The following is a 15425-nucleotide window of genomic DNA, read 5'->3' on the forward strand; positions in this document are numbered from 1 at the left end:
GAACGGTATGTGCAAAGTCGTGGAATCATAAACTGACATTAAGTGTTTGGAGTATTAGCTAAAGATGGTGTAAGAGAGAAACAGCAGGAAATAATGGTTGAAAATGTAGTTGGAAACCAGTCAGAAAGGAACTTAAATGCCCCAGTAAACTAAGTGCTTAGGCAAAGGAGAGCCATCAAAGGTTTTTGTTTTTTTGTTTTTGAAGATTTTATTTATTTATTTGAGCCGTAAAATTACAGACAGAGAAGGAAAGACAGAAAGAGAGGTCTTCCACCCACTGGTTCACTCTCCAAATGGTCACAACGGCTGGAGCTGGGCTGCTCTGAAGCCGGGAGCCAGGAGCTTCTTCCAGGTCTTCCACGCATGTGCAGGGACCCAAGGACTTGGGCCATCTTCTGCTGCTTTCCCAGGCCATAGCAGAGAGCTGGATCTGAAGAGGAGCAGCCAGGACTAGAACTGGTGCCCATATTGGATGCTGGCACCTCAGGTGGAAGCTTAGTCTACTACCCATTAGCACTGGCCCCATCAAAGGGTTTTCAGTTTTTTACATAATAATTTTATTGAAATATGCTTCACATTCCATAAAATTCACCCCTTTAAAATGTGTACAATGCAGAGTGGTTTTTTAGTATATTCATAATTGTGCAACCAATACCACAACGCAACTTTAGAAGATTTTCATCATCCCAAAAAGAGGCCCTTCCTAAAAGAGGTCACTCCCCATTTTTCTACCCCATATCCCTGGCAACTACTCATTTCATTTCTATTTCTGTGGATTGAATATTCTGAACATTTCATACAAATGGGATCATATAGCATGCAGCCTGTGGGATAACGTTTTCGAGGTTTGTCATGTTGTAGCATGTGTCAGCACTGCATCCCATCGTTGAGCTCTGCAGCTTCCCATTGTATTTGGGCGTCACATCCATCCATCTCTCAGGTGATGGACATTGGCTGTTATGAGTAACGCTGCTCTGAACACCTGGGTGTAAGTTTTTGTGTGAACATTTGTTTTCAGTTTTCTTGGGTGTATACCCAGGAATGAAATTGCTGGGTCATTTAACATTTTGAAGAACCATCCGTTTTCATCTGAAGCTCCTATACCATTTTATGATCCACCAGTACTGTTGAAATTTCAAAATTTTCCACATTCTTCAATACTTGTTATTGGCTATTTTTGTTTTTTTAGCCATCCTAGTGGGTCTGAAATGATATTTCATTGTGGTTTTGATTTGCATGGGCTTATTGGCCATTTATATATCTGTTTTAAAGAAATATATTCAGATCCTTGGCCCGTTTTTAATTAACCTGTGTAACCTGTGTTATTTTGTTAAGTGTTTTTTTTTTTTTTTTTTTTTAAGGAAGATTTATTTAACTCAGAAGCCTCCAGCCAGAGTGGCCTGCAGGGTGGCTCCAAGAGAGGTAGTGGTAGTGGTTTTTTTTTTTTAAAGATTTATTTATTTTACTTGAAAATCACAGTTATACAGAGAGAGAGAGGTGGAGGGAGGGAGGGAGGGAGGAAGGGAGGGAGGGAGGGAGGTCTTCCATCCGCTGGTTCACTCCCCAATTGACCACAATGGCTGGAGCTGCACAGATCCAAAGCCAGGAGCTTCTTCTGGGTCTCCCACGCGAGTGCAGGAGCCCAAGGATTTGGGCCATCTTCCACTGCTTTCCCAGGACATGGCAGAAAGCTTGATCAGAAGTGGAACAGCTGGGTCTTGAACTGGCACCTTTATGGGATGCCAGCACCTCAGGCGTCGGCTTTACCCGCTAAGCCACAGCACGAGCCCCAATTATTAAGTTTTTACAGTTCTTTATATACGGGGTCAGCATTGTGGCATAGCAGGTTAAGCTGCCATCTGCAGTGCCGGCGTCTCATGGGTGCTGGTTCGAGTCCCAGCTGCTCTACTTGCAATCCACCTCCCTGTTAGTGAGTCTAGGAAGGCAGTAGAAGATTGCCCAAGTCCATGGACTCCTGCACTCCTGTGGGAGACCCGGAAGAAGCTCCTGGCTTCGGGTTGGCCCAGCTTTGGCCATTGCAGCCATTTTGGGGGTGAACTAGCGGGTAGAAGATCTCTCTCTCTCTCCCTCTCTCTTTCTGTAACTCTTCCTCTCAAATAAATAAATAAATCTTTAATAATTAAATAAAATTTTAAAATGAAACATGGTCCTCTCCCATCTGGCTTTGTATTTTCTTAAATGGCCACAATGGCCAGGGCTAGGCCAGGCTGAAACTAGGAGATTCATCCAGGTCTCCCACATGGGTACATTGGCCATTTTCTGCTGCTTTCCCAGGCCTTAGCAGAGAGCTGGATCGGAAGTGGACCAGCTGGGACTTGAACCATCACCTATATGGGATGCTGGCACTGCAGGCAGCGACTTTACCTGCTACACTACAGTGCCGGCCCCTGCATTTTAAATATCAAGAGACATTATTGTTATTGCATTTTACAGCCAGTATATGTTGATAATTACCTAAACATTGACTCATTTCATTGATTTTTATTTTGTTCCTTCCTGCATTTCTATATTTTCATCTGAAGTATTATTGTTTTTGGGTTTAACCTTTCCCTAAAAAACCCTATCTTAAATTCATTTTATTTAAAAAGCTTTAAAATATTTTTATTTTATTTGTTGGAAAATCAGAGACAGAGAACTTCCATCTGCTGCTGGTTTACCTCCCAAATGCTTGCATTAACAGGACTGGGCCAGGCCGAAGCCAGGAGCCTGAAACTGAATCTGGGTCTCCCCTGTGGGTGTCTGAGACCCACCTACATGAGCTGTTACCCACTGCCTCACAGGGACGTTAGCAGGGCAGAGGTGGGACACGAATCCAAGTACTGCAGTCTAAGATGAGGCTGTTACGTATGGGATCTCAATTGCTGTGCCAAATGCTTGCCCCATACTCATAGCACAGGTCTACCAATGGTAAATTCTTTCATTTTATTGTTTGTCTGAAAACATTTTTATTTCACTTCAATTTATAAGGATTTTCCTGTGGGATGTATAATTCAAGATGGGCTCACTTTATTCTCTTTCAGCATTTGAAGACATTCCATTTCCTTCTGGCTTCCATCATTTCTTTTGAGAAATCAGCTTTCACTTTTGTTGTTGCCTCTGCAGGAAATGTTCCTTTTCCTCTGGTTGTTTAAAAGAACTATTTTTTTTGTTTGTTTTTGGTTTCAGCAGGTTGACTGTGATATGTGTAATACTTTGTTTGCTTTATTATGTTCCTTGGAATTTATGCTGATTGGGGTTTGTTAAGAGATTGAATTTTGAGTTGATGCCTTTTACACATTTCAAAAAGGTCTCAGCCATTTTGAGTATCTCTTCAAAATACTGCTTTACTCCATTTTTTCTGTCCTGGGACTCTGGCTCGTGTAAGTTAAGCATGTCCATTGTGTCCCACATGTCTTTTACTAAAGCTCTTTGTGTGTTCCCACTTTCTCTGTGCTTTATTTTGTTCACTGACATGTCTTTTGGTTCACTAATTTTGTTGTCTGTTGTGCCTGATCTACAGTTAACACTCATCTACTGATCCTTAAAAGTGGTAATTGTATTTTTAAAAATATATTCATTTTCATCTTTCATTTGAAAGGCAGAGAGACAGGGATCCTCTGTCAGCTTGTTTGCTCCCCTAGTGTCCATAACAGCCAAGGGTGGGCCAGGCTGAAACTAGGAGCCTGGGTCTCAATCTGGGTTGCACATGGGTAGCAAGGACACAAGTAAGCAAGATGTCTCTGCTGCTACACAGGAAGTGGATTAGCTGGGACTCAAACCAGCACTCTGATATGGGATGTGGGACTCCCAAATGGCAACTTAACCACTGCACCAAATGCCCAACTCTGTAATTATACATTTTTAATTTTTTAGTTATTGTGATTATATTTTTAACTTTTCAATTTCCATTGGATTCTTTTTTTATTTAATTGGATTTAAATTCTCGTGAAATTTTTTATCTTTTCATTTGTTTTCTTGAGCATAAATATCAGGAAATTTTAAAAAGTCTTTAATTAAAGTTCAATATTAGAATCACCTGTGGGTCATTTTTCACTGTATCTTCCTTTGATTTTCCACCATGTTTCTAGGCGTGTCTAGTAATTTTGTCTAGACATTGTATATTAAAAACCGTCAAAGCTCCAGATGGGATCTTCCTCAAGAAAAATTCAGTGTTTTCTCTGTCAGGCAGAAAAAGCGCAGGATGAGCTCCGAATTAATTCCATCCTTGGGATTGAGCTGATGGTTTGATTTGAAGCAGGGCTTTCAACTGAGAGTGCCATACTTAGTGCCATACTGACCAGGACTGTGTGCCCAGTAGGTCCTGGAATCCGAGTTTTGCCTCCTCATCACTAAAAGACTGCAGGAGACTGCTTTTGGTTAGGTTTTGGCGTAATTTTTCACTTCTACCTTTGCACAGCTTCAAAATTGGCTGATTATCTTAGATGGGAAGCCGACCATGTGGTTGAGAGCCCTGAAGCCTCCAGCTCTGTTACTCCCACCCTGCACAAGCTTCCAAAGCTCTGCTCTTTCTCTGGTCTTCAGCAGTGCCCCACTTTAGGATGAAGCCTGGGCTCATCGCTTCCGTAGCTCCTTGGGGCTTTTTACCCCCTCCCCAATTTTTTTAATCAGCTTTTCTAATTTGTAGGAATATTGGTCTGCCACAAACCATTCCATCCTGAGAAAAAGCGTTATTTTATTCTTAAATAAAGCAGGTGGAAGCTTAGTAAATTTATTTCATGACCCCACTGATGAGTTGGGCAGACTGCAGTCTATAAAATGCTGGAGTAGAATGGGGAAGCATCAGTAACCAGGAAAGAAGCTCATGAGCTACTGCTGTTGCCCAGGAAGTAGGCTAAAGGGTAAATATAGGAGATGGGTAGAATAATCAGGATTTAGGAAGTGATTAGCTGTCAGAGGGAAATGAGACGGTGGAATAAAGAATACTGTGGTGTTTCTAGGCAGAGAGGCAAGCCCTTTACCAAGACAGGGAGTGACTACTACAGGGAAGGGAGCTGTTCTAGGGAGTTGAGACCAAGTTCACTTTTGCACCTATTGCATCTGAGATGCTGGTGTGACATCCAGGTGGAAATTTCTAATATGTGGAAGAAACATTTATTTGAAACCCGAGAGTGACAGAGAGCTAGGAGCTAGAAATGTGAATTTGTTACTTATTAATGGATATGTAGGAATTTTGAAATCAAGTTTTATATATGTGTATGATTTTTATTTATTTACAACACCCTTGGGACTACAAATGCTGTTTGTTTTACTGCCAATCAGATTGAATTAAATAGATGCTCTGCTACTTAGGCTAAATCTTACTTTGTAAAAAAAAAGGACAGTAAAATGTCGATGGTTGCCAGATCATCTAAAATCTATCACTTAGCTCTAATTTCTATAGAACCACTTGGGAAATTAAAGGAATAGCACTATGAGCTAAGTAAATGAGGCCGGGTTAGCTCCTAAGAGGCAAATATGATTTAGATGGTTGACCTTAAACCAAACCTGCACAGTTGGAAGTCTGTTCTACTCCCTGTTGGTCAGCCATACCTGGGCTTCTTTGTAGGGTGTCTGTGAACTTATGCTCAGAAGGAGGCAGTATGATGGGAACCTGAAAGGTGGGTGAAGGAACTGGAAGTTCGGGGCCTGGCGAAGCCTTAGGGCTTTTCCCCCAAGTAGCTGAACAACAGTCATGAGGGGTTTCCTATGGGACTTGTTTGCGGTGACAGCAGCAGGCAGATTAAGTCCAGTGAGAAGCTAAAGGGAGAGGTTATATCTGTTTGTCTTTGTGTCCCCAGCATGTAGCAATGCCTGGGACATAGCAGGGACTTGCCATATATTAGGAAGTGGAACCAGGCTGAGCATAAACTCTCAATGAAGCAATTCCAAAAAAACGTCAGAACTACTTGAGAAGAAGGGCTGATTAGCGACACAGTGGTTTCCCTGTCATTGGGGCTGTTCAGTCACATTGGGCAGCCATTCGTGGCGTACGTCATGGAAGGGGTTAAGAACGGAGTAAAAGGCCGGTGTCCTGAAGCACCTCTCATCCTTCACGGCTGTGATCCAGGAGCACCACGGGAGACGCTGGACCAGGCTGTGGCGACTGGGAGTAGAGCGACTCCAGGAGCCTTGACAGCAGCATTTTAGACAGTTTGGACTTCTCAGGATTTGGGAATGATGGAACACATTGTGTTTGCTGGGTGTAATAGGGAGAAGTGAAATAGCAATGTTGGTAGCTATCATAGCATCCAGAACGTGCCAGACCCCACCTGCACTGGCGGATTTATACCAGAGAGCAGCCAACAGTGTTCCGTGGTCTGGCCCGTGGCCACGTGTTTTTTGGGTAAGTTTTTTTTTTTTTTTTTTTTTTTAAACAGGCAGAGTGGACAGTGAGAGAGAGAGAGAGAAAGGTCTTCCTTTGCCGTTGGTTCACCTTCCAATGGCCGCCGCGGCCGGCGCGTTGCGGCCGGCGCACCGCACTGATCCGATGGCAGGAGCCAGGTGCCTCTCCTGGTCTCCCATGGGGTGCAGGGCCCAAGTACTTGGGCCATCCTCCACTGCACTCCCTGGCCACAGCAGAGAGCTGGCCTGGAAGAGGGGCAACCGGGACAAATCCGGCGCCCCGACCGGGACTAGAACCCGGTGTGCTGGTGCCGCAAGGTGGAGGATTAGCCTAGTGAGCCGCGGCGCTGGCCTTGGGTAAGTTTTATAATGACACAGCTATGCTTGCGTTGTCTTTTGTGATTACAGTGGCAGAGTTGTGTAGTTCTGTCAGCGATTGTATGGCCTGGAAACTATAAAAATTTTTACCATCTAGGGGCTGGCATTGTGGCACAGTGGGTTGAGATGCCACCTGTGGTGCTGGCATTCCATATAAGCACCAGTTCAAGTCCCGGCTGCTCCACTTCAGATCCAGCTCCCTGATAATGCACCTGGGAAAGTAACGGAAGATGGCCCAAGTGCTTGGGCCCCTGCAGCCTCAGAGACCCAGGTGGAATTCCGGGCTCCTGGCTTTGGCCTAGCCCAGCCCTGGCTATTGTGGCCATTTGTTGAATGAACTAGTGGATGGAAGGTCGGTCTCTCTCTCTCTCTCTCTCTCTCTCTCTCTCTAACTTTGTCGAGTGTTATTTATTTATTTTTACTGTCTGAACCTTTATGAAAAAAATTTGCTGGGCCTGATTCTGATAAAGATTTTTCAAACCATCGCCACAGCCCTGGATATTATACAAATCAGCCTGTTTAATCTTTACATCAGCAAGGTCGGTGGCATCCCTTTTCACAGAGGCCGGTGAGGCTCAAACAGGCGAGGTCATAGAACTTCCAGGTACATTGGATTTGGACGATGTGTGATGGGGTCTTGCCTGTTGTAGAACTAGAAATACTTTCTCCTCAAGTCGTACCATATAGGAAAGCAGGAGTGTGTGTTAGGAGGTTGCTTTCTGATAGCAACAGTCTTACAGAAGGCGGTGGGGATATAGGAGAACTTGACCAAGTCGACCATAGTGCAGCTGAGTGTGTTATGTGATTCTGATTAATAAAAGTAACAGGTTCACAGTGTCTTCCTCTGAAAGAGACTGCAATTTACTCAGAATAGAAGAATTGAGAGGCCGGCGCTGCGGCTCAATAGGCTAATCCTCCACCTAGTGGCGCCAGCACACCAGGTTCTAGTCCCGGTCGAGGTGCCGGATTCTGTCCCGGTTGCCCCTCTTCCGGGCCGGCTCTCTGCTGTGGCCCAGGAGTGCAGTGGAGGGTGGCCCGGGTGCTTGGGTCCTGCACCCCATGGGAGACCAGGAGAAGTACCTGGCTCCTGCCATCGGATCAGCGCGGTACGCCGGCCGCAGCGCGCTGGCCGCAGCGCGCCGGCCGCGGCGGCCATTGGAGGGTGAACCAACGGTAAAGGAAGACCTTTCTCTCTCTCTCTCTCACTGTCCACTCTGCCTGTAAAAAAAAAAAAAAAGAAGAAGAAGAAGAAGAATTGAGAGACTTACAGTTCCTGGATTCCATAGTAATTTTCTGTGTTTGAAAAGCTTGTGTTAAGTAATAGCCAACGAAATCGTATATTTAAAAGTAAATACTGCTTCATGATTTGCAACCCTAATATTTAATAGGCTGATCTCTTTCCCCATCTCTTTACAAACTAGTAAGGATTTATGTTATTTTTAAAGAAGTGTGTAATTTAAGTACCTCCGAATTTGTTCATTTAGGTTGTTGCATAGATGCCCTCAGGAAAAATATACACTTGTTACAATTCTCTTACTCTTCTCTGAAGAGGGAAAATGTGCTTACCACTCAGAAAATTATTATTGGCTTTGAAGTATATTGGGACTGAGGGAGATCCTGGGATACATGGAAGTATGAAGCCACGCCAAAGGGCAGCTTCAGGAGAGAACAGCAGAAAGAGCACCGGACATGGAGTCAGAAGTCTGGCGTCTAGCTCTGACTCCACACCGCCCACAAGTCTTGGATGAGTTTCCTTTCTCTCCCCTAACCATCAGTTGTCTCATCTCTGTAATAGAATAATATTCTGCCCAGCAGGCAAGAAAGTGGATATAGTGATCTTTTAGCGACCATAACGATAAAAAGAGATCAAGATAGAAAAGGATGGCATTACTAGTTCTTTGTATGTGGTGTTACACAGAACAGATAGGTGGTGCCTGTGGCCACATGTGGGACTCTCACGCTGACCACAGTGAAGGTGGGACTTGCCTTCCTAGGATATGGGACAGACAGGTGGTATCTGCTGCTCCTTTTGCCGGTAGTGCACTGTACCGGGGCTCTTCCGATTGGCCCACTGTTCACCCAGCAGGCTCCAGGGCAGGATTTGGGATTCATTTCACATGTATGAAACTCACGCTGAACTTTGGCAAAGTCTTATTTAGCTTATTCCTCAGTTAGGGGGCTTGGAGGAGGCTACGGGGCGGGGTCTGAGTTCCCTGGGAAGGGATGGGAGTATGCTGCGAGTTGGCCCTGCACTCATCAGTGTTCACTGAGTGTTCGGTGTCCGAGGTTGTGCAGCACCTTTCTTGGGAGAGTCAGCTTACTGCCAGGAACATCCTTCGTGGAGTTCCTGTTTAATCTCCTGCCACCCTCCCCTACTGCCACTGCTAAAAGTGTTTGGAATAACCCCAAGCAAAGGATCGAGGGTTAATGTACTAAGATAGTGCCTTAAATGTTTCTGAGTCTGGCGAGGCGTGTGGAGCAGGTGCTGGAGTGATGGCACGTGATGATGGTGATGGTTCACATGAGGGAACCGCCGTGCCCTGAGAAGCTCTCTGTGTGCTGGCTTATGGGGTCCTCAGAACCCAAGTGACCTAATGATGTTGAGAAAATGGTGAGAAGCTAAGGAAAATGTGTAGGACAGTGGATTCGCCAAGGAAATGAGATGATGAAGAGAAGCCTCGGGGAGCGAAGAGGCCGAGAATGAGGACCTGAAAGCCGCAACGCACGCACACCTGCTCCGGGAAGAGCTGTGCCCAGTGACCGGCCACTGGGGTGTCTGCTGGAGCCAGGAACGGAAAGGGAGAGGACCTGGGATTCAAGCTCAGAATCCCAACTATCAAGATACAGCCTAGATCTTCAGATCAGCTGGGACAAGAGACCTTCCTGTTAGGCGGCAGGGCTATGGGGAAGAGTTCATGCTTCCGACAGGTGCATGACTCGGGGCGTCCGGGATGTCTGGTGCTTGCTTGGCAGGGGCGCGGTGGGGGACCCATACCCTTGAACTCACCTCTAGAAATGAGTTCAATGATGTGGATTGGGGAAGAAGACTGTGGTGGGAGGAGGGACTCAGCAGTGGCTCGAATGTTTCATTTAGCCCTCGGATGTTGTCAGCTGTTGCCTGAAAGGGATCGGGGGATGGGAGGAACACTTGGCTGTGGCAAAGTCCTTATGTCTTTTCCATGCTTTCTGAGTTGCCTGGCCTTGGACTGATGTGCGAGGAGGACAGAGGCAAAGTAGCCCCATGAGGAGAATTGGGTGCGACACTGTCCCGGCCAGTGTTAGTCATGAAGCTGAGTTAAACCTCTTTGTCTCTTTAATTGCTTTCATAATGCCTGTGAGGCAGTCATTTTACGAGGAAGTTAGAATGTATTGGAATATCCTGTAAATGGCCCAGACTCATTTATTGAATCATAGAACTTTGCACAAAGTGGGTGTTTTGAAAAATGCACTAAGCAGGCTGGGTGGAGGGCAGGGGGATTTGGCACAGCCCTTATACATCACCTGGGACATCTGTATTCCTATCCAAGTGCCAGGGTTCAAGTTCTGGCTTGACTCCTGATTCCAGCTTCCTGCTAATGCATGCCCTGGGGAGCAGCAGGTGATGATTCAAGGAGTTGGGTCCCTGCCACCCACATGGGAAACCTGGATTGAGTTCTTGGCTCCTGGCCTGGCCAGCTCTGGCTGTTGCAGGCAATTGTGGGAGTGAATCAGCAGATGGGAGATTTCTCTTTGTCTTTCAGATAAATAAAATTAATTAAAACAGTTTTTAAAATGTATTTATTTGAAAGGCAGATACAGAGAGGAGCGAGAGAGAAAGAGATATCTTCCATCTGCTGATTCACTCACCAAATGGCTGCAACAGCTGGGGCTAGGCCAGGAGCCAGGACCTTCATCCAGGTCTCCCACGTCGGTGCAGGGGCCCAGGGACTTGGGCCCTCTTCCTCTGCTTTTCCCAGGCACATGAGCAGAGAGCTGGATCGGAAGTGGAGGAGCCAGAACTTGAACCCGTGCCCATATGGGATGCCAGCACTGCAGGGAGAGGCTTAACCTCTGTGTCTGGCCCAATTAAAACGTTTTTAAAATGTGCTGGGAGTTGGCTTCAAATCCAAAAATAAATTAATGTAGTATACCTTTTTATAGAATAAGAGAAAAGAAATCACATGATCATCTCAACAGATGCAGAAAAAGCATTGAGAAAACCTAACACCCTTCTCTAGTAGAAACAGTCAACAAACTAGGGTAAGAGGGAACTTTCTCAGTCTGATAAGGGCCACCTGCAAAAACCACAAAGTTAAAATCATACTTTGTGGTGATTGGATGCTTTCTTCCCTAAGATCAAGTACAAATCAGGAATGTGCTTGCCACATCTATTCAGATTTTTACTAGAGGATCTAGCCAGAAATTAGGCTAGAAAAAGAAAGAAAAGGCATCTAGAGTGGAGAGGAAGAATAACATGATCTTGTATATAGCAAACACTAAGGAATACGTGCGCACACACAATTAGAACTAATAAGTTTGGCAAAGTTGAGGGATACAAGGTCATTATATAATAATCAATTGTGTTCCTGTACACTAACAATGAGAAATCTGAAAATGAAATTAAGAGAACCAAGATCAATTCAAAAAAGAAAATATGCAGAAAAAGAATTGTAAGATATACACACAAAAAATATAAAACAAGAATGAGAGAAATAAAAGCTGAATAATGGAGAGACAGCCCATGTTCATGGATTGGAAGACTTAATAAGGTTAAGATGGCAGTACTCCTAAATGGTTCTACACATTCCCTGCTGACTGGGGCTGGCATTGTCATGTAGCAGGTTGAGCAACTGCCTGAGATGTCAGGATCCCATATGGGCTCTGGTTCGAGTCTCAGAAGCTCTGCCTTTTTTTTTTTTTTTTTAAGATTTTATTTATTTATTTGAGAGGTAGAGTTACAGACAGTGGGAGAGAGAGACAGAAAGATCTTTGGACTGTTGGTTCACTCCCCAAATGGCTGCAACGGCCAGAGCTGCGCCGATCCGAAGCCAGGAGCTACTTCCTGGCCTCCCTTGAGGGTGCAGGGGCCCAAGGACTTGGGCCATCTTCTGCATTCCCAGACCATACAGAGAGCTGGATTGGAAGAGGAGCAGCCAGGATTAGAACTGGCACCCATATGGGATGCAGGCGCCACAGGCGAATGATTAACCTGTGCCACGGCACTGGCCACTGCTCTGCTTCTGATCCAGCTCCCTGTTAAGGTGCCTGGGAAAGCAGTGGAAGATGCCGCAAGTGCTTGGGCCCTGCACCCATGTGGGAGATCTGCATGCACCTCCTGGATCCTGGCTTCAGTACTGGCTGTTGCAGCCATTTGGGGAGTGAACCCTGTGGATGGAAGAGTTTTCTCTCTCTCTCTCTGTCTCTTCCTTTCCTTCTCTCTGTAACTCTGCCTTTAAGATAAAATAATAAACACATCTTCAAAAAAATCCCAGCTGATTTTTTTTAAGAAATGGACAAGCTGATTCTAAAATTCATATGAAAATTTTTTTTTAACAGGCAGAGTGGACAGTGAGAGAGAGAGACAGAGAGAAAGGTCTTCCTTTGCTGTTGGTTCACCCTCTAATGGCCACTGTGGCCGGTGCGATGCGGCCGGCGCACCGCGCTGATCCGAAGGCAGGAGCCAGGTTCTTATTCTGGTCTCCCATGGGGTGCAGGGCCCAAGCACTTGGGCCATCCTCCACTGCACTCCCTGGCCACAGCAGAGAGCTGGCCTGGAAGAGGGGCAACGGGGACAGAATCTGGCGCCCCGACTGGGACTAGAACCCGGAGTGCTGGCGCCGCTAGGCGGAGGATTAGCCTAGTGAGCCGCAGCGCCGGCTATTCATATGAAAATTTAAGAGACCCAGAATAGCCAGAACAATCTTGAAAAAGAAATAAAATTGGGGAATTTACATCTCCTGATTTCAAAATGTACTACAAAGCTATAGTAATCAGGGCAGTGGTAGTGCTGTAAGTACATAACTATAAATCATTGGAACAGGAGAGTCCAAAAATGAACATTTATGATTGTACTAATTTTCTCACTCGGTCATCATAAATATAGTGACTTAAAAAAAAAAAACAACCCAGATGTATTATCTACCTGCTAGAGTTAGGAGGTCTACCAGTTGTCTCAGTGGGATAAAATTAAGGCATCAACAGGCTGAACTCCTTTCTGTTCTGGGCAGATCCATTTCCTTGTTTTTTTTTTTTTTTTTTTTTTTTTTTTAACTTTTAGGAGCTTCCCACAATCATTGGCTCATGGTTCCCTTCCTTTATTTCCAGAAGTCAGAAGCGAATCAAGTTCTTGTCACAACACATCACTCTGACCTCTTCCATACTCACATTTCCCTCTGACTCTGAACTCTTATGCTTTCTTTTGCCATTTTTAAGGGTACTCACAATTACATAGGGTCCACCCAGACATGCAGGACCATGTCATTATGTGTTTTTTTTTTTTTTAATTTATTTTATTTATTTGAAAGGCATACTTAGAAAGAGGTAGAGAGAGATCTCCCATCTCCTGGTTCACTCTCCAAATGGCCCCAGTGGCCAGGGCTGGGGCAGGCCAAAGCTGGGAGCCAAGAGCTTCTTTTGGGTCTCCCACGTGGGTGCAGGGACCCCGGCACTTGGGCCATCTTCCCCCGCTTTCCCCAGGCCATAGCAGGGAGCTGAATGGGAAGTGGAGCAGCTGTGACTTGAACCAGCACACATATGGAATGCCAGCGCTGTAGGCAGCAGCTCAACCAGCTATGCCACAACACTAACCCTCATTTCCTTTTTTTTTTTTTTTTTTGTTTTTTTAGATTTATTTATTTGAAAGAGCGACAGAGAGAGGTAGAGACAGAGAGAGAGGTCTTCCATCCGCTGGTTCACTCCCCAGATGGCCACAACAGCCAGAGCTGCACTGATCCGAAGCTAGGAGCCAAGAGATTCTTCTGGGTCTCCCACATGGGTGCAGGGGTCCAAGGACTTGGGCCATCTTCTGCATTCCCAGGCCATAGCAGAGAGCTGGATCGGAAGAGGAGCAGCCGGGACTAGAACCGGCACCCATATGGGATGCCTGCGTCACAGCACCAGCCCCCCATTTACTTATCTTAAGGTCAGCTGATTGGCAACTTTTTAATTCCATCAGAAACCTTAATTCTCATTTGACAGATGTCACATTCACAAATCCTGGACGATAGGGTGTTATTCTGCCTATTGCAAATGCCCCAACTCATTGTTGTTGTTTTTTAAAGATTTTATTTATTTGAGAGGGAGAAACAGAGAAATGTCTTCCTTCCGTTGATTCACTCCCCAAATGGCCGCAATGACTGGAGCTGTGCCGATCTGAAGCCAGCAGCCAGGAGCTTCCTCTCGGTCTCCCATATGGGTGCAAGGGCCCAAGGATTTGGGCCATCTAATCCAGCTCTCTGCTAGATTAGAAGAGGAGCATCCAGGACTAGAACCGGCGCCCATATGGGATGCCAGCACTGCAGACGGAGGACTAACCTAGTGCGCCATGGCACTGGCCCCCAAGCCAACTCATTTTGACAAATACAGGACACTTTAAAAGAGGAAAGAATAGCCTTTGGAGCCAGCATTGTGATGCACCAGGTTAGGACACCGCCTGTGACACCGGCGCTGATTCAAGTCCTGGCTGCTTCACTTCCAGTCCAGCTCCCTGCTAATGGCCTGCTCACTGGCACCCATATGGGAGGTGGTGGATGCCCCAAGTGCTTGGTCCCCTGCACCCATGTGGGAGACCTGGAAGAAGCTCCTGACTCCTGCTCTGGCTGTTAAGCGGCTGTTTGGGAAATGAACTAGTGAATGGAAGACTTTTCTCTGTCTCTCCGTCTCTCTGTCACTCTGCCTCTCAAATAAATAAATAAAAAAAAAAAAAAAAAAAAAAAAGGTTCGGGGACGTGGGGGCCTTGTGGCGTAGTGGACTAAACTCCCTCCCCAGTGCCAGCATCCATATCAGAGTGCTGGTTGGAGCCCAGCAGTTCCACTTCCAATCCAGCTTCCTGCTAATGCTACTGGGAAGGCAGCAAAAAACAACCCAGCCGGCACCGTGGCTCACTAGGCTAATCCTCCGCCTTACGGCGCCGGCACACCGGGTTCTAGTCCCGGTCGGGGCGCCGGATTCTGTCCCGGTTGCCCCTCTTCCAGGCCAGCTTTCTGCTGTGGCCCGCAAGTGCGATGGAGGTTGGCCCAAGTGCTTGGGCCTTGCACGCCATGGGAGACCAGGATAAGTACCTGGCTCCTGCTGTCGGATCAGCGTGGTGCGCCGGCTGCGGCGGCCATTGGAGGGTAAATCAACTGCAAAGGAAGACCTTTCTCACTGTCTCTCTCTCTCTCGTCCACTCTGCCTGTCCAAAAAAAAAAAAAAAAAAAACACCAAAACAACCCAAGTACTTGGGGCCCCTACCATCCGTGTTGGAGACCTGGATGGAGTTGCTGGCTCCTGGCTTCAGCCAGACTTGGCTGTTGTGGACATTTGGAGAGAAAGCCAGCAGATGGAAGACCTATCTCTTTCTCTCTCTCTCTCTCTCTCTCTCTCTGTGTGTGTGTCCCCTTCTCTCTGCCATTCTGCCTTTCAAATAAAAAAAATTTTTAAAAAGTAATATAAAATAGATCAGGGACTTACACGTAAGAGCAAAAATGATTTAAAATTTCTTAGAACAAAATATAGGAGTAAATAA

Source organism: Oryctolagus cuniculus, chromosome 1 (assembly GCF_964237555.1).
Source record: "Oryctolagus cuniculus chromosome 1, mOryCun1.1, whole genome shotgun sequence".
Classification (NCBI taxonomy): domain Eukaryota; kingdom Metazoa; phylum Chordata; class Mammalia; order Lagomorpha; family Leporidae; genus Oryctolagus; species Oryctolagus cuniculus.